Source organism: Pseudophryne corroboree, chromosome 1 (genome assembly GCF_028390025.1).
Source record: "Pseudophryne corroboree isolate aPseCor3 chromosome 1, aPseCor3.hap2, whole genome shotgun sequence".
Lineage (NCBI taxonomy): Eukaryota > Metazoa > Chordata > Amphibia > Anura > Myobatrachidae > Pseudophryne > Pseudophryne corroboree.
Window position 1 is genome coordinate 208,763,470 of NC_086444.1, and position 25,937 is coordinate 208,789,406.

At 43.3% G+C, this 25,937-nt stretch overlaps 1 protein-coding gene across 2 annotated transcripts in view; it reads left to right on the forward strand.

The window, feature by feature from the left end:
* The first annotated feature begins 1,256 nt into the window (after positions 1–1,256).
* The window catches only part of CAST (calpastatin), a 358,547-nt gene continuing 333,866 nt past the window's right edge, over positions 1,257–25,937 (forward strand). For both annotated transcript variants that reach the window (XM_063964046.1, XM_063964049.1), the window contains exon 1: positions 1,257–1,364. The gene's annotated coding sequence lies outside the window, so the exon portion shown is untranslated. The remainder of the gene's footprint in view (positions 1,365–25,937) is intronic.

Here is a 25,937-nt window from a genome sequence, read left to right on the forward strand (position 1 = left end):
TCATATCTTTCAGAATATCGCCAAGTGTGTAGGGCCTATTAGTCTTTCAGGAAATACAAGCAACATCAATCTCTATACTGTATGAAATAATAAATGTTATTCTTTAGTTGTATACAGTAATGAAAGGCTGATTACTGTATTAACCTATTCATAATTATCTTAATTATTAACTTATATTTTAGCAATAAAGCAACATTTTCACTTCACATATTTTGGTACTCTTCCTTATTTAGACTTTCAGTAATCAGATAAATTCCAAAAACATGAGTTACACATTTAGCATTGTACATTTGCATGTTTGTTGTGATTAAATACTGCTAGTGTAATACCAGGGTACATACTCCCAGTGCTTGTAACATCATGACATCACAGATGTGGAGGCTGGAAACAAGAAGTTGGGTGCCAGATGTAACTTAGCGGTCTATTTACTAAGCCTTGGATGGAGATAAAGTGAATGGAGATTAAGTACCAGCCAATCAGCTCCTAACTGCCATGTCACAGACTGTGTTTGAAAAATGACAGGAGCTGATTGGCTGGAACATTATCTCTCTCCACTTTATCTCACTCCAATGCTTGGTAAATAGACCCCTAAAAACACTGTCAGTACTTTTCCAGGCAGCAAGGTACGGTACCTCTCTAGACACCTCATAAGCTGGAGATAGATACAACCAGTCCAGTGCTTTGAATTTCCCACTCGGCACGTGAGGCATGTGTCTAAAGGCACCACTACCTGGGGGAGGCAGAGAAGTCCCTCTGCATCAGTATACATAAATTAATGTTACCATGCTGTTATATAGCTGCTTAATAATTACGCATAAATAGTACAAATAAGAATTAGCGCTGCATTTCAAGGACAAACCTGTGGTAAATGCACTCTCTGGGGATTAACGAAGGGGGAAGAAGCCCATAGACTTCAGCACTTAACGTGGAATCTATGGCTTACCATGGATAACTGAATCTGCCCCAAAAACTCTCAACATTTCAGTGGGCCAAAGTGCCCAAGCAGCCAGTTACCTTGCAAATACCATTTTAGTCAAAGTAGTCATTGCCTAGCCTAGCTTTTAAATTCCAGAGAGAACACACAATTATTAGGGAAGGGTAATCCTTTGCTACTAAATCTGATCTTATAAGCATTGAAGCTATCAGCCATGATATATATTTCTTTCTACTGCCAAGAACCAGAGCAAACAGCCGGTCTCATTGGCTAAAAATAAAACCCCTTCTTTAAGCAGCCTTTCAGGAGGACTCTGCATAATAAATGAGTAATATATCTCTTTGTGGATTACTGTGCACTGCACTCTGATCATAGAACTCCACTGGAATAGGACAGCTATTAGTCACGGTGGATGTTATCTCTGACTGAGGTAAGATTCAAAATATACATGAAATGCTCATTTGTTTCACCTAAACACCAATAACAACCCTGCAACAAGACTTTTCCTGCTTGACGCTCAGATAATATATCTTTTAAGCTACAATAATCAAGACGAAAGTTCTCTGACTTGTCATTGTGCAAAATAGTTGTACAGTATTTACTTTTTAGATTGTATTTTAGTCAGTGCTGTTTCTATCTGTAACATTCACTGTGCCTTTGGTCATAGAGATATATTATATAGTGTTAGAGAGGAAAGTAGTTCATTTTCAGTTGTGATTTTTTTTTTTTTTTTTTTTTTGCTAAATTGGTGTATTTAGCTATGCAATAATGATACACAGTAGTAGCAGATGTACTAATCTTTAGAGAGAGATAAAGTGGAGAGAGACACCGGCTAATCCGCTCCTAACTGCCATGTTACAGGCTTTGTTTGAAAAAGGACAGTTAGGAGCTGGTTGGTTGGCTGTTTATCTCCGTCCACTTTCTCTCTCCAAGACTTAGAACCCGATTCAGACCTGATCACTGCGCTGCAAATTACACTGTCCTGCGATCAGATAGTCGCCGCCCTGGCGAGTGAAAATTCACCCTATGCATGTGTGCGATTGCATGTATACGCTGTGCTAAAAATTCCCTCAGTCAGCGGACAGTTGCAAAACCGTTCGTATCACACTCGGCATCAAATGTTTTTCCCATTCTGGGCAGTCTGTGCATAGCTCAATACTTATTCCTCCAGTGCAAAGAAATCAGGCTGATCGGGGCCGGAGCCGACGTCACACACCCTCCCTGAAACCGCTTGGGAACGCCTGCATTTTTCCAGACACTCCCAGAAAACGTCCAGTTACAACCCACAAACATCCTCTTCCTGTCAATCACCTTGCGAACGGCCGTGCAAACAAAGTTTTCGCACCATCCTGTCACTGTTTGGCGATGCGCGATGTGCAGTAGTTCGATAATCGCCCGCTGTGTGAACTCACAGCAGTGATCAGGTCTGAATCGGGCCATTAGTACATCTCCCTCTATTGTATGTTGTCTAGACAGAACTGTGATGAACTATATCACAGGTACTCAAACTCGGTCCTCAGGACCCCTTGCAGTGCATGTTTTCCATGTCACCTGTGGATTTTAAAAATTTGACAGTTGGTGATACACAGTGCACCTGCTGGGTGTCCTAGAAAATGTGACCTGTGTGGGGTCCTGAGGACTGAGGTTGAGAACCACTGAAATAGATCAACAGATATTTCTAGCTCTCCTGAGTGAGGTGCTCTGCCTGTTTCTATCTATGGGGAGCAGTATCAAAGCTTGGCTAATGATAAAGTGTAGATAGATAAAGTACTAACCAATCAACTTCTGTCATTTTACAGGCTGTGTTAAGAAATGACAGCTAGAAGCTGGTTGGTACTTTATCTCTCTCCTTATCTCTCTCCATGATGTGATAAATCTCCCCCTATATGCAACAGTTGTCAATTCATTATTAATAGTATAAATATAATCATTGTGAAACACCCATGTTGAATGGTAACACAATGGAGAATTCTAATACCCCTTTTACATCGCACAAATAACCCGGTATCGACCCGGCATATTACCGGGTCGACATGGGTCAGTGTGCGGTGTGAAAGCTCCAAGTCCAAATTCCCGATATTTCAACCCGGGTTATAAACAGTGTTATTCCCAGGTGGCTGCGTAAACGGATTCCCGGGTCAGTTCGACCCGGGACCCGTTTATTGGATAGGGAGAGGTGGTGCGGAGATGAACTCATCTCCGAGCGCCTCCTCCGAACCCGCTTCCGGCTCCGCCACCCGCCGCTATGGCAACCAACCTGTCATATTGAGCGTAATTCAGAGTTGATCGCAGCAGCAAATTTGTTAGCAGTTGGGCAAAACCATGGGGGTAATTCCAAGTTGATCGCAGCAGGAAATTTTTTAGCAGTTGGGCAAAACCATGTGCACTGCAGGGGGGGCAGATATAACATTTGCAGAAAGAGTTAGATTTGGGTGGGTTATAGTGTTTGTGTGTAGGGTAAATACTGGCTGCTTTATTGTTACACTGCAAATTAGATTGCAGATTGAACACACCACACCCAAATCTAACTCTCTCTGCCCATGTTAAATCTGCCTCCCCTGCAGTGCACATGGTTTTGCCCAACTACTAAAAAATTACCTGCTGCGATCAACTTGAAATTACCCCCCATGTGCACTGCAGGGGGGCAGATATAACATGTGCAGAGAGAGTTAGATTTGGGTGGGTTATTCTGTTTCTGTGCAGGGTAAATACTGGCTGCTTTATTTTTACACTGCAATTTAGATTGCAGATTGAACACACCACACCCAAATCTAACTCTCTCTGCACATGTGATATCTACCTCCCCTGCAGTGCACATGGTTTTGCCCAACTGCTAACAAATTTGCTGCTGCAATCAATTCTGAATTAGGCCCTATGCATACCTCTCAACATTCTGTGGGCTGAAAGAGGGACTCCTGCGCGCGCGCCCAAAAAGGGGGAGTGTCCTAACAAAAGGGGCATGGCCTCACGGCACTGCCGCGATCGTGAGTCACGCCCCCGTTTTTCATCACTAAAGAGGGCATGACCAGCGCTCTGTGAGCCGCTGGCATGCACCCTCTCCCTGTCTTCACTGAATAGACGCTGTGCGCATGCGCACAGCGTCTATTCACCGCTGCTCTGCTAAGCAGAGCAGCGATGACAGGGGCCTCCCAACTTCCCCTTCCACACCGCGGGACACTGCGGCCCGCGGGTGGGACAGCGGGACAGTCCCGCGAAAATCGGGACAGTTGGGAGGTATGCCTATGCTGGGTTGGACAGCCTGCTAATAGGGGTAGGAAAGTTTCCAATGCTGGATCCCACCCGGGAAGGACCCGTTTCCAATTCTCGGGTGGGATCCGGCATTGGAGATGTGAAAGGGGAATTAGATATGTATGTAAAAAAGCATAAAGCTCCTTTCCCCTATAATATACAGTATTTGTAAGCAGTAGTTTCATTGACAATATAAAAGCAATGGGAGACAGCTGACCTGCACAGTCAGGAAGATTAACACTGTCACTGTACAAATTAGCCTTTAGTCTGTGCATGTAGACTACTGTGCTCAGATCTTTAACAAGCCAGGATCTATGTCTCAGCAGTCCTGCACTAGAGGTCGCTTAATTAAATATCACTAATCGTACTACTAATCCAGCTTATGTAACATGTAGGCACATTGCACTTCAGTCAGAATGCTAAATTATCACTGCTATCTCTCTGTGGTTCATTATCCTTTCCGAATCTGTAACTGCGGACGGTAAATATTTAGAGACTAGTGAAGCATTTCTGCCATGAGTCACACTGTTATTTGACAATGGTGATATTCTTAACCTGTAACATCCACACCCACAGCTTTGTATGATGTTCTCTGAAAGAGTATTTCAGCTGTCTATAGGTCAACACACTGTTGAACTTTGTATCAGTGGACTCCATAGAAAATATTTTGGGGGAAGTAAAGAGAGGGGGTGTGATACAGCATGGCTAGACCCCCTTTCTTTTGGGCCCCATAGTAACCACAACCACCCATGCACAAATCAAACAGGGCCCTGATTCTGAATCATATGTAGTAGTGATATCATACTGAGTGGAACAAGGTTTTACTTATGCGCATGCATCTGAGTCGCGCATGGAACCCAACGGTGTTCGTACAGTGACACAATACAGAGTCAGATGTATTTTCTATAAAATATATAGGGCATTCCTGGACAGCCGGGGTGGCTAATGAGAAGCACGGAGATGTAGCATTTTACGGGAGTGTTGCAGGTGGGTCACTGATAGTGGTTGTGTTCATTTATTATTTATTTATTTATTTATTACCAGTTATTTATATAGCGCACACATATTCCGCAACACTTTACAGAGATTGCCATTTCTCATCAGTCCCTGCCCCAATGGAGCTTACAATCTATATTCCCTACCACATGTACACAAGCACGCATTCACACTAGGGTTAATTTTTGTTGGGATCCAATTAACCGACCAGTATATTTTTGGCATGTGAGAGAAAACCGGAGTACCCAGAAGAAACTCACGCAAGTACGGGAAGAATATACAAACTCCACAATGTTAGAGCTATAGTGGTTATTGAACCCATGACCTCAGTGCTGTGAGGCAGTAATGCTAACCAATACACCATCCGTACTGCACATAGGAGGCAAAATACAGTATACTGTATATGAAAAATCAGCACCTGACGTAGGGCTGGTGCAAGTTTCGATGCTGGCGTCTAAACACACACCAAGTGGAATTGGAGTATACATGGACGCTGACGGTGGGCATCTCAGTATATTTGGACATGGATGTACTCCAGGAAGGGACTTTGTTGCAGCATTTGCATAAAGTCGCAGACACTTCTGTGGCGTAAGACACATATATACGGATATGGCAGCGTACAATGGGCCTAATTAAGATCTGATCGCTAGGCAGCGATTTTTGCAGTCCTGTGATCACACAGTCGCCGCCTAGAGGGGGAGTGCATTTTCGCTGTGCAAGTGTGCGATCGCATGTGTAGCAGAGCTGCACAAACTGATTTTGTGCAGTCTCTGCGCAGCCCAGGACTTACTCAGCCGCTGCAATCACATCACCCTGTTCTTGTCCAGAACTGACGTCAGACACCCTCCCTTCAAACGCTTGATCCCGCCTGCGTTTTCCCAAACACTTCCCGAAAATGGTCAGTTGCCACCCACAAACAGCCTCTTCCTGTCAATCTCCTTGTGAACACCCGTGCAAATGGATCCTTCACATAATCCCGTCGCTGACCCCCGTTTCAGCCGTGCGACGTGCCAGGGCAGTGCATGCGCAGTCCATGCGCAGTTTGGATCTGATCGCCCGCTGTACGAAAAGGCACAGCAGCGATCAGATCTGATTTATCCCCAATATGGTTCTCCAATATTCATGAATTAGCACTTTATGTTATTGCACTCATGATACTAAACAAAATTAAGGCATATCTGCATAAAGTGCATCAAGTCCGAGCAAAGGGATTATTGTTTCAATCCGTACATATGTACTGTAGCTCATTTCAAATTCCAAATTAAAAATGTACTATAATGAGACAGAATTGTTGTTGCCCAGTATCTTTTTATGTTTGTTGCATAACATGCTTATTTGTCAAACATTAGCATGTAAGTCAGATTGTGGGGGTATCTGATGTTTGAGGACATGTGGGGGTGGGTATGTAAATGATGGCATGGGTGAGAGGTGTAAGGACATGGCTCATAGGCAAACGCAGGGGGGGTTTCCGGTTGCCCGGAAACCCCCCTTCTCTTGGCAAGATGGCTCAAATTTTGACAATAGCAACGGTATATAATATGATTACTAGAGCTGCTGCCACATCATGCAATAGACAGAGCAGAGCTGCTACACGTGCCCAGTGGTAGCAGCTTCTTCTATCAAGTTTGTTGTGTGTGGATCTGAGCACTCAATCAGTGCACTGGACCAGAGAGTAGCTACCAGGAAGGAGAGACAGGAACCTTATCAAGAGGTGGGAGAATGTGTGCTTAGAAAGTGCAGTACTAGTTCCATTGTATTTGCGTATTTATTATAGTATGTTTAACCTTTTCATGACCACTTATCTTATTTATATTATTTAAATGTTTGATTCAGTCTATACTATAGACCAGGCTTTTTCAACCAGTGTGCCGTCGAACACTAGTGTGCCGCGACCAGTTGCAAGGTGTGCCGCGGAGCCAGAGCAGCTTCCTGCTCCTTCAGAGTGAACTATTGGCCTGGGCTCTTCTTAGAGGATCAGCCGTGCTCTGGCCGTGACCTATGCCTTGAAAATTATGTGATATCATAGGTCACAGCCGCCGCGTCTCACCACCCAGCCAGCCCACCCGCCTGCATACACATCTTCCAGTTCCCGCCTGCATACACAGCTTTCCTTGCGCACCCACATCCACACCTGCCCGACCACCCACTGCTCAGTATTCGCAGAACTCCACTATGAACAACCCCTGCCTCTGAGGGACAGGGAGGAGGACAGCTGATAATATTTGTTAGTTTATTTCTCCTGTGGGGAACAATAGGATTTCAATAGGATTTATGTGGGGAGAATAAGAATTTATGGATTTATGGGGGGAACAATGTGAATAATTCATGTGTGGAGCAATAGGATTTATGTGGGGAGCAATGTGATTGGGGTTTTTTTCTGTGTAGGCCAATGTATGTGTGTATTTTTGTTTTGTTTTTTACCGTGAGGGCCAATGTGTGTGTTTTGTTTTTTTTTCTGTGGGGAACTGATGGTGTGCCTTGGCAATTTTAAAATATTGTTCGGTGTGCCGCGAGTAAAAAAAGGTTGAAAATCACTGCTATAGACCATCTATAGTGTTACATATTAAAACTGTATACCATGTTCTGCAGAGTGGTAGACTGTGGATTACATTTGGAAACCCCCCTATAGAAATCCTGCGTTTACCACTGTGGCTATTATAGGAATCTGTAGATATTATGCATCTGTCTGTCTGGTGCCACACCTGCCCAGTGTACAGCAATAATAGAATAATAAGAAAGAGTGCCGCTATCTCAGTTGCCAGCTTGGGCAGCAGGATTGCTGGATACACACTTGGCCATACCTACCATTATAAAAATGATAGCAGAAGACCATTTATAGGGGTGCCATCAGTCTTGTATGGAAATACCTGATAGTTTTCTATCTCTACGTCAGTGGCGGAACTTATGAATGGCGGGCCCAGATGCAAAAGGATGCTTTGGGCCCCCCTCCGCCGCTTCACCCCAAGTTAATAATATGCCACATGGCAGACGGTGACAGGGAGAGGCAGTCAGTGTGTGATGCCAGGTAAAGGCAGTGGTCGACAAGTAGAGTGCCGAAGAGAGGCAGTTGTCTACAGGGAGAGGGTGACAGGGAGTGGCAGTGGGTGACAGGGAGATAGTGCCAAGGAGAAGCATTGGTGACAGGCATTGGGTGACAGGGAGAGGGTCATGGGGAGGGAATGACACTGAGAGGCAGTGAGTGATAGGGAGGGGGTGACAGGGAGAGGGTGACGGGTAGTGGACAACAGGGAAAGGGTGACGGACAACAGGTGATGGAGGGAGGCAACGTGTGACTCCGGGGGGGGTGACATGGAGATGGTGACGGAGAGAGGCAGTGGATTACACAAGGGAGAGACAGTGGGTGATACCAGGGAGAGGGAGTCTTTGATGGAGAGAGGCGGTGGGTGACGTGACACGCAGTGGCTGATCGAGAGAGGGTGACAGAGAGGCACTGGGTAACATCAAGGAGAGAGTGACAGAAAGTCAGTGGGTGATGCCAGGGAGAGGCTGACCGGCAGCAGGTGACACCAGGGAGAGGGTGACAGAGGTAGTGGATGATGCTAGGGAAATGGCTGACACCAGGGAGAGGGTGGCAGGGAGAGAGATGCAGGGGGTGACACCAGGGAGAGGGTGACAGAGACGCAGTGGGTGACGCTAGGGGTATGGGTTACACCAGGGAGAGGGTGGCAGAGAGAGAGAGGCAGTGGGTGACACCAGGGAGAGGATGACAGGCAGCGGCTGACAGAGTGAGGCAGTAGGTGACACCAGTGAGAGGGTGACAAGCAGCGGGAGACACCAGAGAGAGGGTGACAGAGAGGCAGTGGGTGACACCAGGGAGAGGATGACAGGCAGCAGGTGATGGAGTGAGGCAGTGGGTGAAACAAGGGAAAAGGTGACAGGCAGCGGGTAACTCCAGGGAGAGGGTGACAGAGAGGCAGTGGGTGACGTTAGGGCTATGGGTGACACCAGGGAGAGGGTGGCAGGGAGAGAGAGGCAGTGGGTGACAGGTAACGGGTGACACCAGGGAGAGAGTGACAGGCAGCGGGTGAAACCAGGGAAAAGTTGACTGGCAGTGGGTGGCTAAGATATTATAAAAAAATTCCATGGGCATTACGCCGGGGACTGTCACCAGATGGTGACATCAGATCCTCAGTGCCAGCAGAAAGGGCAGCAAAGCAAGGCGTCAGATAGGAACTCAGTGTTAGAACTATACGCCGGAGAGGGGAGGGGAGGAGACTGGGTCATGTCCAGGGACTGGCTGGGCAGGGTGCCATCTGCCCCCCGGGCCAGTGCAATTTAAGTGTTCCAGGGCCATTTTCCCTCTGAAAAGCTGGGCCACTTGCTTGAGTCTGCCCCCCAGGCTGAACGTTGCCAGCCAGCCCCTGGTCATGGCCCCTCCTCTCACTCTTTCTGGACTCATGGTCACTGCGCACAGACAGCAGCTCAGCTCAGGCCCTGCTTAGCTGCTCACTAATTACGGAGGCACAGGCACTGACAGCTGGCGGCTCAGAACAGCGTCCGACGGCGGGTGGCAGCGACACAAAATGAGTCAGTTTGACTCATTGTAATGCTTCGGGCCCCTTCACTGCACCGGGCCTCGGTGCAATGCACCGCTTGCACCGGCGCAAGTTTCGCCACTGCTTCATGTTGAAGGTAATAAAAAAATTACATCATTTTGTGTGAGGTTACTTCATTAAATTACTGTATTCTTAGTGAAGTTTACATATATGATGCACAGAACCATTAACAATAAACATTTACAAACAGATAAGACTTCAGCGGAACATACAGAAACAACGTCACAAGCATACTGTAAGTGACTCAATGAGGAATATCTGTGTGTGCCAGAAAGAGAGTTGTGCTTCACGTCTTTCCAGATACGCTAGTTTGGTTGGTTCTCTTAAGCCTTGGAGAGAGAGACAGTGGATGGAGATAGAGTACTAACCAACCAGCTCCTAACTGACATTTATCAAACACAGGGCCTAATTCATGTTTGTATGCAATGCCAGTGTTTTTACAACGGATCATTATCAGCAGATTGTGCATGTGCTGCGATCGGACTACGCACACGCCAAGGTACTTTTCCGATTGCGCTCACACTGACACGCACGGTGATTGACAGGAAGGGACCATTTGGGGGAGATAACATGGGAGAGGCGGAAAAAACGCAGGCATGCCATGGCCCTTTTCGGGCATGTATCTGCCTAAAGCTACAATCTTGTATTTAGAGAAGCATGGTACCAGCGTCGCTACTGCCACAGCCAGTCCGTGTTGGGTTTATAATCCTTGTTATTGCATGGGTGCTGCGCATGTCTATTCAGTTGCTGAGCACTTTGCAATGGCTACTGTGGGCGTCTACAGTATATCCTTTTCTGGGTGGCAGCTTCACTTGCGATGTTAAGTAGTTCCATAGCCTGAACATTTGCAGCAGCGTAGGCGAGTGCAGGCCCGGCGCTACCCGCTCAGCAAAGGGATGCAGTGCAGGTAGGCGCCGGGCAGGAGAGGCACCTTCACTGCTCTGCATCCCTGCTGAAGTGCCGTCCTGTCCCCCCTGCTGCTGGCTGCTGCGTCTGCCCTGTCACACTGACAGGCAGCCGCAGCAGCGCCGGCAGCATGACTCCTTCTCCTCTCTCCCCTGTGACAGTGAGAAGAGAGGAGTGTAAGTTTGCGGTCTGACGAAAGGGGTGGAGCTACACTGACCAAGGGAGCGGAGCTACACGGACCAAGGGGGCGGAGCTACTCGGACCAGGCTAGCAGACAGTGGAAGATCTGGCCAGCAAGATTGTGGTAAGGGGATGAAAAAAGTGTGTGTGTGTGTGTGTGTGTGTGTGTGTGTGTGTGTGTGTGTGTGTGTGTGTGTGTGTGTGTGTGTGTGTGTGTGTGTATATGGATGTGTGTGTTTGTTTGTATTTAAAAAGGGGATGCTGTCTGCCGTAATGTGTAAAAAGGGAGACACTGTTTGCCGTCATGTGTAAAAAGTGGGACGCTGTCTGTCGTAATGTGTTAAAAGCGGACTCTGTCCGCCGTAATGTGTAAAAAGGGTCCGCTGGCTGCCGTAATGTGTAAAAACGGGACGCTGGCTGCCGTAATGTGTAAAAAGGGCACGCTGACTGCGCCCCTATATTTTTTGCACGCGCCTGCGGCGCGCACTGCCCCTATTTTACATGCAGGGGAGGGGGGGGGATGCACTCTCTTGCACAGCGGTAAAATGTCTAGTTACGGCACTGTCTGTGTGCAGGGCCGTAACTAGCGCTGCACAGAGTGTTTGTGGGCAGAGAGTTCACATCCATAGGCGTGCACGGATCTCCTGCAGCTCGGGGGCCCAAGAGACCATGTTAACCCCCGGCCCTGCATGTAAAGTATGGGAGGGCGCAAATTTATATTTTGCAGGAGGGCGCCGAACACCCTAGCACCGGCCCTGGGCGAGTGCATACAAACATGAATTAGGCCCACACAGCCTGTTACATGGCAGCTAGGAGCAATCTCATGTGTAACTAACATGCAGATGCCGATTCCTCAATATTTATAGCCCTGCTGGAAAATGTCAGTGAAAAAAAAAAAATAAGTGATCAGTGACGTTGTTCAATGGGGTGAGGTTTATATGGGTGGGGTTCTCATTAATCTGCTAATTGAGCCGTTTTCTTATATATAAATGAAGCAAACTCCATGATGCCTTTAGGGTTGGTAGTTCAGTTACGTGACATTTATGATCAGTCCTGGAAACTGCAGAAGGCCAGAAGCACTTAGCAAAGCTACAGGAACACTGTAGCTCAGTGGATCCCAAACTGTGTGCCTAGGCACCCTGGGGTGCCTCAAGACACTAGCAGGGGTGCCTTGGATTGGTGGTCCAGGACCAATTCAAACTATTTTTGGTCAAAGTAATAGACAAAACCAGTGCTTGTGGCTGGCAATTATAAAATATGAGGACAAACAGAAGCAAATATTGTCCCGCACCACAATCAAGAAACTAAGGATGACACATAAACATAATTTACTTATTGTTTTCTAAAATTCTCAATAAGAAACTTTTGGCCTAGGGGTGCCGTGAAAAAATTCTGAAACTCTAGGATGCCATGATCCAAAAATGTTTGGGAACCACTCAGAGCCGGCCCTAACCAATATGATGCCCTAGGCAAGATTTTGGCCGGTGCCCCCTAGCCTCTGACCTTGCACCTCTTTCCCAGCACCATCACACTTCACCCATAGCAGTCCTTATTTTTGTGTTTGTACCCCCTATATTTTAAATAGGAACAGTTCGCACATTTGGCACTCAGCCCAAAAAGGGGTGTGTTTATGCTGGCAAGGGGCATAGCGACACAATAGTAACCCCAATTCCAATTACGCCACACAGTACTGCAACTTTATTCACATTTGATCATGCAATAGTGTCCCTTATTCATGTTACATCACACAGTAGTACCACTTTACCTTATAAACGTTACTCCTCACAGTAGTGCCCCTTATTCACATTACATCACACTGAATTGCTCCTTATTCACATTACACCATACCCTATTGCTCTTTATTTACATTAGATGACACAAAAGTGCCCTTTCTATATGCAACGCTACATAGTAGAGCACCTTATACACATAATGCCACAGAGTAATGCCCCTTACACATATGAGACACATTATTAATGTCCTTATAAACATAATGCGCCTTACACATTATGACAACCTTTATTAATATCCTTTTACACATAATATCCCTTACACATATGCCGCACATTATTAATGCCCTTATACACATAATGACACACATAGTGCCCCTTACACATGTTGCACATTATTAATGCATTTTTACATGACACACATAATGTTCCTTACACATATTCCGAACACTACTGCACAACCAACCCACCCGCACACAGCACTCACACTGCCATTAACACTGTGACCTCTGCCTCTGCTTGGATACAGATGTGTCCTCATAAATCTTGCCTCAATGCTAACGTCGGGCACCTTTTTTTATGACAATGTATCTTATTTGCATTGCTATGTGGCTAGGATGCCCAAGCAGCTTCTGCCGATTAAAATGATATGCAGCATGCCTATATACTGTGTGAGACTGTGGCTGTATCTGCATATGAAAAGCTACACACAGAATATAGGCATGCCGCATATCATTTTAATCAGCAGAAGCTACTGATGCCCCGAGGCATATCAAATGCCCTAGGCAATTGCCTAGTTTGCCTATGCCTATGGCCGGCTCTGGAACCACTGCTGTAGCTGGTTACATTTTATAATAACATCCTGATGCTGCCTGGAGGATGGGCAAAGTAATATAACAAATCTTAAACACTGTCAAATTGTGCCCAGTCATAGGGTCTTTCAATGAATTGGCGAAATTAAATTGGGAAAGTTTGTTCCTAGAGATTACCAGTAAAAGGATGACATCTTATTTTGAAGGGTCTACTGATAATTACTATTCCTGCAAAATCATATTTTGTCCAATATGTAATATTAGGCATCAGTGCTCTCACTGCACACTGGGCCTAATTCAGACCTGATCAGTGCTGTTTTCGCACAACAGCCGATCAGGTCTGAACTGTGCACGCGCCGGTGCCGCAGTGCGCCGGCGCATGGCAGACAGCCAACGGCTGTCTCAGCCCTGCGATCACCTCTGCCTGATTGACAGGCAGAGGCGGTTGCTGGGAGTGAAGGGGTGGGCCGGCGGCGTTTGCCCGCCGTTTAGGGGGTGCGAGCCGGGTAAGGCAGGTGTTCCCCGGACATCTGGGGGGACACGCCGCGGTGGCTACGTGACATCACACGCAGCTGCTGTGACCCTGACAGCGACAAGTAGCTCCTGCCAACGCGTAGGAGCTGCACTGGCAGGGAGCTACTCCTAAAGTACAAAAGCATCACCACTGTGCAATGTTTGTGTACTTGTGTGGGGCTGTCGGGCCTGACATGCGGGGCGGACTAGCCCTGTGCTGGGCGTCCCCCTGCATGTCTGTGTGACTGATCATAGATATGCTAAAGTGGATGGAGATAAAGTGCCAGCCAATCATCTCCTAACTGCCTTGTCACTGACTGGGTTTGAAAAATGTCAGTTAGGAGCCGATTGGCTGATACTTTATCTCCGTCAACTTTATCTCCATTCAAGGCTTAGTAAATAGACCCCCTAGTCACACAGGACTGGTCCACAATTGGTTGTCGAATTAAGGAGTACACATGCCCCAGCCCCTTCACTTGGGGCCCCCCTCAAACATTAAGACCACAGTGCTCAGTGCAGCATTTGAACTGTCTGGACTGTAAGCAGGGGAGGAGACGGGGCTAGACGGTACAGGGAACAGTCCTCCTGAATCATTCTGGAGTACCGAACAGCACATCTCTACTTTGGGAAATAGGGAACTCAGCAATTTCCTATTATTTCATATTTTAGAGGTTTTAAACTATTATTTATACATTACATAAATAATAGATTTACATTTTGTTTTAGATATAGTGATACAAGCAAAAAATTAATCTAGTTCAGCAAATTTCATTGTAGCCTCCACTTGTGATCATGGATTCCCTTTGATGACAGAGGGTATACTAGCCCCATTTGTCATTGAGCAGAAGGATTTGCCTCACTGTACAAGAACTTAAAATATCACTTACTCTGTCAACATGAGCCCTATCTAACGGGAAGGGAGAGGGTGACTCAATCAGATCTTATAACCAGGAGGAGATTTAGAAGCTACATGATCACATATGCAGCTGCTAGATGTAGATTCTTTAAAATATAGCAATTGCAGTAATATTATCCATCACAATGATAGATAGATAGATAGATAGATAGATAGATAGATAGATAGATAGATAGATAGATAGATAGATAGATAGATAGATAGATAGATAGAAGTGGCGTATCTAGAAATTTTTCACCCCAAGCCAAAAAATTATTTGGTGCCCCCCCCCACCCATAATTGGCACTAGTAAAGGGACAAACATGCGCGTGCCACCAAAAGGGGGCGTGGTTTCGTTTAAATGGGCGTGGCTTCGCATAAAGGGGCGTAGCGTTGCAGGAAAATACTACCTTATACCCCAGTTTTGCAACCTGCACGCCCAGACGTTAGCCACCACAGGAAAGAAAAATAATCCTGATTCATGCCCCTTACATTATTTGTCATTTTTCCTCCTTATAGTAATGCCCAGTATACATTATGCCACATACTGCAAAGGCCCTCAGACATTATGCCACACACAATAATGCACGACACAATATGCACACATGTAGTGCCCCCGACACATTATGCTACACACCGTAATGCCTGTGACACATTATGACAGGAATCGCAATGCCCGTTATACATTATGCTACACACTGCAATGCCCCTGATACATTATAGCACATACAATGTCTGTGACACATTATGACACACACCGCAATGATCCTGAGACATTATACCACATACCACAATGCCCGTGATATAGTATACAACACACCGTAATGCCTGACACATTATGACACACACTGCAATGTCCGTGATACATTATGCCACACACCGTAATGCCCATTACACATTAAGTTCTACAGTAAGGCTTCTAATTACTTTTAAATTACCTGCTCGTTGCCAGGGGTTTCATGCTCTTGGTTCCATGCACGGTGCCAGGGATTTTCATGCTCAGGGTGTCTTGCTCGTTGCCAGGGGTTTCATGCACTGGGTGTCATGCTCATTGCTAGGGGGTAGTGCTCGTTGCTAGGACCGTGCTCCCAGTGCCACATATGCCCCCAGTCAGAGCCGGCCCTAACCAATATGATGCCCTAGGCAAGATTTTGGCTGGTGCCCCCCTAGCACCACCGCTGGTTCCGCCTCTGACCTTGCACCTCTTTCCCAGCACCATCACCCCTCACCCATAGCAGTCCTTATTTTGGGGTTTGTACCCCCTATATTTTAAATAGGAACAGTTCGCACATTTGGCGCACAGCCCAAAAAGGGGTGTGATTTTGATGGCAAGGGGCATGGCCACACAATAGTAATTCCAATTACGCCACACAGTACTGCAACTTTATTCACATTTTATCATGCAATAGTGTCCATAATTCATATTACATCCCACAGTAGTATCACTTTACCTTATAAACGTTACTCCTCACAGTAGAGCCCCTTATTCACATTACATCACACTGAATTGCTCCTTATTCACATTACACCACACCCTATTGCTCTTTATTCACATTAGATGACACAGTAGTGTCCTTTCTATACGCAACGCCACATAGTAGAGCACCTTATACACATAATGCCACACATTAGTAATGCATTTATACACATAATTCCACACAGTAATGCCCCTTACACATATGAGACACATTATTAATGTCCTTATAAACATAATGCGCCTTAAACATTATGACAACCTTTATTAATGCCCTTTTACACATAATGTCCCTTACACATATGCCGCACATTATTAATGCCCTTATACACATAATGACATGTATAGTGCCCCCTACACATTTGCTGCACATTATTAGTGCCCCTATACACATAATGACACACATACAGTAGTACCCTGTTACACATATGCCGCACATTATTAATGCCCTTATACACGTAATGACATGTATAGTGCCCCCTACACATTTGCTGCACATTATTAGTGCCCATAAACACATAATGACACATATACAGTAGTACCCTGTTACACATATGCTGCACATTATTAATGCCCTTATACACGTAATGACATACAGTGCCCCTTACACATATGTTGCACATTAATGCATTTTTACATGACACACATAATGCTCCTTACACATATTCCGAACACTACTGCACAACCAACCCACTCACATGCACACAGCACTCACACTGCCACTAACACTGTGACCTCTGCCTCTGCTTGGATACAGATGTGTTAAATTGATTTAATATCCGTAAAATAAATTATAAACAATAAACATAAAAATAAAAAATAAACATAAAAATAAATAGTTATGTATGCGCATACACATAAAAAGATAAATACTATACTTTACTAATTAAGCATAAGAGGTGGATCATATAATTAATTGTGACCATATATGACTAATCGATATTCATACGTTGACAGTGTCCTTTATTTGGTATTTTCAACATGAAGCAGTCCCATTAGTTATGCTCATAGAAATGAGATTAGGTGTGTACCAAGTAGGTAAATCGAACCACTATATCAGTTGTAAATGGTCCTTTTATACATGGAGAAATCTCCAAACAGCACGGAGAAGATAAATGTCACCTGGGGTTTGGTGCACAGCAAGCACCTATGTAGAACTCCCGGTTATCACTGTCCGTGAATGGTGTACTCCGTCTTCTGCTGTGTCAGGTCATCACACACACCTTACTTCGCATTAGGGGATGGAGGTTGTATCCGGCTCCCGGAGCTTTGCGCACTGCAGGCGCTGGTAAGGTGATTCTGCTCCCGTCCTCAAGCCGCCGCATATAGCGCGTCCTCCCGTCTCCCGCTTATCGGTCTCAGGCAGTGTTGTATATCAATAAGACCTACTGTCAAACGTCCGTTAGGTCACACAGGGCTCCTTCTCTGACGCGTTTCGCTTCTAATTGAAGCTTCCTCATAGAGTAATGATTTTTAGACAATAGAGCCCTTTTTATATATAGCAGCCTCAATTCAATTGGTGCAATCATCCACCTAAAATAGTAACACCTGTCTAAGATCCACCTCCTGATCCACCTCTTAGCTCACCTGTTCTTTAATTAAAAGATTCACATTAACCTTTCATCTGCCCGTCTGTCTATAAACACATCTTTCAGAAATAGCAGGATAATAATCAATATACAATCACATAAATATTATCTCTAAGCATAGTAAAATATCCTATTTTTGTTCAATAATTCATCATAATCATAGTAATAGTAAAATATATAAAAAAGAGAATATATATAAACAAGAAAAAAAAAATAATAAAAAATAAAAAATAATAAAAATATATATATATAAGTCATTCGGGAATCGAACTGGGTACTCTAGCTATAGTAAACCAAGACTCTACCTCCAGGCTATGTAGCTACTTGATAGAATGTTACATTTTTATATGCATGTATAGAGATGGTAAACAATACAACTATATGGAGAATCTCAAGCAACTATTCCATCTGTCAATGTTTCATCCTTTAGTCAAATACAATCTTTATTGCGTACACTATAAAAATGCATATATTATATTTGCCTGCACACCAAAAAATATATACACATAAAATATGGGGCAATCTTATCACATCACATTAAGTCTTATTTCGTCCGGACCTCGAACTAATTAAACTAGTTAGTCTAACTATGGTAAACTGATAATCTACCTCCAGACTGTTTTACTTCTAAATAAATTTCTTCGTTTTTAATAATACAGATGATAATGCTTCTATGACCCCAAATTTAAGGGAGCATTCTTATACCCATATTCTATAAGTTTACATTTATATGATGAAACAGAGGTGTTTTTTTTTTTTTTTACTCTAATACAGACTAACCACTCTACTTATTTTAAAACAAGCTCAACACATACTGTCTAATTTTTATTATTATTATATCTTAATTTATATTTTTATTTTTATCTTTATTTTTATTTTTATTTTTATTTTTTCTTTATGAATGTCTTCCAATATAAGGATGGTCGGTCTTCTCTTCAAATGTGCACTCTGGGAATGGCCTGTAACTGCTAGACCACCACTCCCTACACATTTCCAAGAGGGTTCCAGACAGTCCTTAGTTGGCAAATGATTCAAAATCTATGCACTCATTCAACCCTGCAGGGGCCAATGTTCTTAATTGGAATATCCATAGGGCTTCTTTCTCGCACAACTTGCGGTATCTATCACCCCCACGAATGGTGGTCTTCACATGTTGAACCCCTGTCATAGTTAACCCATCTATCTTACCTTGATGAACATTAGAAAAGTGTTGAGACACACTATGGTTAGAATATTGTTTGAGAATATTTAGTCTGTGTTCTCTAAACCTAGTTTTAATTGAACGAGTAGTGCGACCTACGTACTGCAGGCCACAAGGGCACTGCAGCACGTAGACGCAGTATGTGGTATCACAATTGATAAATTCACGTATCTCGAATTTCTCTTTTGTAGTGTTGGATTCAATATTCTGGACCCTATTGGATATAAACCCGCATGTAATACAGCGTTTTTTTCCGCATTTATAGCAACCTAGTATAGGGGTTGTTAACCATGAATTACCAACGGAACCTACTGCTTTAATTTCCTTTTTTCTTTTCAACATACTAGGCGCTAGTAAGTTTTTTAGATTCTTATTTTTCTTAAATATAATTCTAGGGGTCTCTGTGATTGCTGATTGTAGTATGGAATCCTGTTGTAAGATTTTAAAATTATTTTTTAATACTTTCTTAATTTCGTGTGATTGACTGTTGTATTTCGACAGATAACATATTTTAATTACATCACCCTTATTATTAGTATCAGATATATGGGGTTTCTCCTTTAAACTTATTAAGTGTTCCCTGTCTGTCTTCTCTATTTTTGTGTGAGCTGTTTTCACTAGGGCTTTGGGATAGCCTCTATCCATAAAGTCCTTAGCCATATTATCTGCTTGAGTTCTATAGTCCCTTACTGAGGAACAATTCCTACGTAATCGACTAAATTGACTAAACGGCACATTTTTTAACCAAGGCTTATAATGGTTACTGGAATAATGTAAAAAATTATTTGTATCAACAGATTTTTTATAATTTTTTGTAATAATCTGTCCGCCCTCAGAGGAGATAGTGAGATCCAAAAAATTAATAGTGTCCCTACTAAATAGATGTGTAAACTTCAAATTATATTCGTTATCATTAAGGTGAGTGACAAAATTATGTGCAGAAATCTCGTCCCCATCCCAAATAAAAAATAAATCATCAATATAACGGCCATAGAATACTAGGTTCGCGCCGTATGGGCCCCCCCATATAAATTGTTCCTCGAACATACCCATATAAATATTAGCGAAACTAGGCGCGAACCTAGTACCCATGGCCGTCCCTAATGTTTGAAGAAAATATTCACCCTCAAATAAAAAGTAATTGTGCTCTAAAATAAATGTGATAGAAGCAAGAATAAATTTTTTGAGGTTTCTCGGAAAGCCAACATCTCTACTCAGGCATTGATCCACAGATTGTACTCCTTTCTTATGTGGTATATGCGTATATAACGCCTGAACATCCAATGATATAAATGCATAGTTAGATTTCCATTCCAATTTATCAATGGAATTCAATAATCCAGTTGTATCTCGGATGTGGGATCTCAAAGAGACAACAAAACTCTGTAAAAAATAATCAATATATTGTGATAAATTAGAGGTGAGGGACCCTATACCAGAAATAATAGGTCGACCAGGAGGTGCAGTGAGGGACTTGTGAATTTTAGGAATGTGATAAAAAATCGGTGTGACAGGGTGCTCTATAAACAAAAATTTATATTCATCCTTGGAAATCACTTCATCTCTGAGGTGATTTCCAAGGATGAATATAAATTTTTGTTTATAGAGCACCCTGTCACACCGATTTTTTATCACATTCCTAAAATTCACAAGTCCCTCACTGCACCTCCTGGTCGACCTATTATTTCTGGTATAGGGTCCCTCACCTCTAATTTATCACAATATATTGATTATTTTTTACAGAGTTTTGTTGTCTCTTTGAGATCCCACATCCGAGATACAACTGGATTATTGAATTCCATTGATAAATTGGAATGGAAATCTAACTATGCATTTATATCATTGGATGTTCAGGCGTTATATACGCATATACCACATAAGAAAGGAGTACAATCTGTGGATCAATGCCTGAGTAGAGATGTTGGCTTTCCGAGAAACCTCAAAAAATGTATTCTTGCTTCTATCACATTTATTTTAGAGCACAATTACTTTTTATTTGAGGGTGAATATTTTCTTCAAACATTAGGGACGGCCATGGGTACTAGGTTCGCGCCTAGTTTTGCTAATATTTATATGGGTATGTTCGAGGAACAATTTATATGGGGGGGCCCATACGGCGCGAACCTAGTATTCTATGGCCGTTATATTGATGATTTATTTTTTATTTGGGATGGGGACGAGATTTCTGCACATAATTTTGTCACTCACCTTAATGATAACGAATATAATTTGAAGTTTACACATCTATTTAGTAGGGACACTATTAATTTTTTGGATCTCACTATCTCCTCTGAGGGCGGACAGATTATTACAAAAAATTATAAAAAATCTGTTGATACAAATAATTTTTTACATTATTCCAGTAACCATTATAAGCCTTGGTTAAAAAATGTGCCGTTTAGTCAATTTAGTCGATTACGTAGGAATTGTTCCTCAGTAAGGGACTATAGAACTCAAGCAGATAATATGGCTAAGGACTTTATGGATAGAGGCTATCCCAAAGCCCTAGTGAAAACAGCTCACACAAAAATAGAGAAGACAGACAGGGAACACTTAATAAGTTTAAAGGAGAAACCCCATATATCTGATACTAATAATAAGGGTGATGTAATTAAAATATGTTATCTGTCGAAATACAACAGTCAATCACACGAAATTAAGAAAGTATTAAAAAATAATTTTAAAATCTTACAACAGGATTCCATACTACAATCAGCAATCACAGAGACCCCTAGAATTATATTTAAGAAAAATAAGAATCTAAAAAACTTACTAGCGCCTAGTATGTTGAAAAGAAAAAAGGAAATTAAAGCAGTAGGTTCCGTTGGTAATTCATGGTTAACAACCCCTATACTAGGTTGCTATAAATGCGGAAAAAAACCGCTGTATTACATGCGGGTTTATATCCAATAGGGTCCAGAATATTGAATCCAACACTACAAAAGAGAAATTCGAGATACGTGAATTTATCAATTGTGATACCACATACTGCGTCTACGTGCTGCAGTGCCCTTGTGGCCTGCAGTACGTAGGTCGCACTACTCGTTCAATTAAAACTAGGTTTAGAGAACACAGACTAAATATTCTCAAACAATATTCTAACCATAGTGTGTCTCAACACTTTTCTAATGTTCATCAAGGTAAGATAGATGGGTTAACTATGACAGGGGTTCAACATGTGAAGACCACCATTCGTGGGGGTGATAGATACCGCAAGTTGTGCGAGAAAGAAGCCCTATGGATATTCCAATTAAGAACATTGGCCCCTGCAGGGTTGAATGAGTGCATAGATTTTGAATCATTTGCCAACTAAGGACTGTCTGGAACCCTCTTGGAAATGTGTAGGGAGTGGTGGTCTAGCAGTTACAGGCCATTCCCAGAGTGCACATTTGAAGAGAAGACCGACCATCCTTATATTGGAAGACATTCATAAAGAAAAAATAAAAATAAAAATAAAAATAAAGATAAAAATAAAAATAAAAATATAAATTAAGATATAATAATAATAAAAATTAGACAGTATGTGTTGAGCTTGTTTTAAAATAAGTAGAGTGGTTAGTCTGTATTAGAGTAAAAAAACACCTCTGTTTCATCATATAAATGTAAACTTATAGAATATGGGTATAAGAATGCTCCCTTAAATTTGGGGTCATAGAAGCATTATCATCTGTATTATTAAAAACGAAGAAATTTATTTAGAAGTAAAACAGTCTGGAGGTAGATTATCAGTTTACCATAGTTAGACTAACTAGTTTAATTAGTTCGAGGTCCGGACGAAATAAGACTTAATGTGATGTGATAAGATTGCCCCATATTTTATGTGTATATATTTTTTGGTGTGCAGGCAAATATAATATATGCATTTTTATAGTGTACGCAATAAAGATTGTATTTGACTAAAGGATGAAACATTGACAGATGGAATAGTTGCTTGAGATTCTCCATATAGTTGTATTGTTTACCATCTCTATACATGCATATAAAAATGTAACATTCTATCAAGTAGCTACATAGCCTGGAGGTAGAGTCTTGGTTTACTATAGCTAGAGTACCCAGTTCGATTCCCGAATGACTTATATATATATATTTTTATTATTTTTTATTTTTTATTATTATTTTTTTCTTGTTTATATATATTCTCTTTTTTATATATTTTACTATTACTATGATTATGATGAATTATTGAACAAAAATAGGATATTTTACTATGCTTAGAGATAATATTTATGTGATTGTATATTGATTATTATCCTGCTATTTCTGAAAGATGTGTTTATAGACAGACGGGCAGATGAAAGGTTAATGTGAATCTTTTAATTAAAGAACAGGTGAGCTAAGAGGTGGATCAGGAGGTGGATCTTAGACAGGTGTTACTATTTTAGGTGGATGATTGCACCAATTGAATTGAGGCTGCTATATATAAAAAGGGCTCTATTGTCTAAAAATCATTACTCTATGAGGAAGCTTCAATTAGAAGCGAAACGCGTCAGAGAAGGAGCCCTGTGTGACCTAACGGACGTTTGACAGTAGGTCTTATTGATATACAACACTGCCTGAGACCGATAAGCGGGAGATGGGAGGACGCGCTATATGCGGCGGCTTGAGGACGGGAGCAGAATCACCTTACCAGCGCCTGCAGTGCGCAAAGCTCCGGGAGCCGGATACAACCTCCATCCCCTAATGCGAAGTAAGGTGTGTGTGATGACCTGACACAGCAGAAGACGGAGTACACCATTCACGGACAGTGATAACCGGGAGTTCTACATAGGTGCTTGCTGTGCACCAAACCCCAGGTGACATTTATCTTCTCCGTGCTGTTTGGAGATTTCTCCATGTATAAAAGGACCATTTACAACTGATATAGTGGTTCGATTTACCTACTTGGTACACACCTAATCTCATTTCTATGAGCATAACTAATGGGACTGCTTCATGTTGAAAATACCAAATAAAGGACACTGTCAACGTATGAATATCGATTAGTCATATATGGTCACAATTAATTATATGATCCACCTCTTATGCTTAATTAGTAAAGTATAGTATTTATCTTTTTATGTGTATGCGCATACATAACTATTTATTTTTATGTTTATTTTTTATTTTTATGTTTATTGTTTATAATTTATTTTACGGATATTAAATCTATTTCAATCATTAATTAAGTGTTCTCAAGTCATGTTACCTTTAATTTAATAGCGCAAGAGGTTAACTAGAATCTTTTTTGCTACACCTGGTTTTAATCAGGTGTAATTACGTTGGCCACTTCCACAGGCCATTTTACCTTGTTTGCGGCTATTTAAATTGTATGAGTTGTAAGAGAATTATTTATTTATTTATACACTATTTATAATTGTTGATAGCGCCTGACATCAGTACTAGTATTTGGATACAGATGTGTCCTCATAAATCTTGCATCAATGCTAACGCCGGGCACCATTTTTATGAAAATGCATCTTATTTGCAATGCATTGGTATGTGGCTAGGATGCACAAGCAGCTTCTGCTGATTAAAATGATATGCTGCATGCCTATATACTGTGTGAGACTGTGGCTGTATCTGCATATGAAATGCTACACACAGAATATAGGCATGCCGCATACCATTTTAATCAGCAGAAGCTGCTGATGCCCCTAGGCATATCAAATGCCCTAGGCAATTGCCTAGTTTGCCTATAGCTATGGCCGGCTCTGCCCCCAGTGCCAGATATTCCCCCACAGTGCCAGGTACATGCCCCCAGTGCCAAATATACCCCCCCCCCAGTGCCACATATGCCCCTAGTGCCAGATATTCCCCCACAGTGCCAGGTACATGCCCCCAGTGCCAAATATACCCCCCCCAGTGCCACATATGATCCCAGTGCCAGATATTCCCCCACAGTGCCAGGTACATGCCCTCAGTGCCAAATAACCCCCCCAGTGCCACATATGATCCCAGTGCCAGATATTCCCCCACAGTGCCAGGTACATGCCCTCAGTGCCAAATAACCCCCCCAGTGCCACATATGCCCCCAGTGCCAAATATACCCCTCCGGTGCCACATATGCCCCCAGTGCCAGATATTCCCCCACAGTGCCAGGTATATGCCCCCAGTGCCACATATGCCCCCTCAGTGCCTGCTCCCCCCAGTACCAGATATTCCCCCACAGTGCCAGGTATATGCCCCCAGTGCCAGATATTCCCCCACAGTGCCACATATGCCCCCTCAGTGCCTGCTCCCCTCAGTGCCAGATATTCCCCCACAGTGCCAGGTATATGCCCCCAGTGCCAGATATTCCCCCACAGTGCCACATATGCCCCCTCAGTGCCTGCTCCCCCCAGTGCCAGATATTCCCCCACAGTGCCACATATGCCCTCCTCAGTGCCTGCTCCCCCCCGCTCCTTTGTGTTGGAGGGACACGGAGGGCACAGCGTGCGCCTCTCCCGTGTCCCTCCTGGCTCTCCGGCCGGTCTAATAAAGGAAGTGCCGGTTTGTGAGCCAATCAGAGCTCACGAACGGCACTTCCTTTATTAGACCGGCCGGAGAGCCAGGAGGAACACGGGAGAGGCGTGTGCTGTGCCCTCCTGTGTCCCTCCATCACAGCAGCGGAGGGAAGGAGACCGCAGATTGACATGCGGACGCTCGTCCGCATGTCAATCTGTGCTAAGTCAGTGACGCCCCCGCAGCCCCTCGCCCCCAAGCCACCGCGAGGACTGCGTGGGCAGTAGTTACGCCACTGAGATAGATAGATAGATAGATAGATAGATAGATAGATAGATAGATAGATAGATAAGTAGTAAAGGGCATTAAAGGGGGTACACACAGAAAGATCATGACTAGATTGCTTAGATTTTAAGCACGGATCTCTGGTGTGTATGCCCCACAGCGATAGCGATGCACGG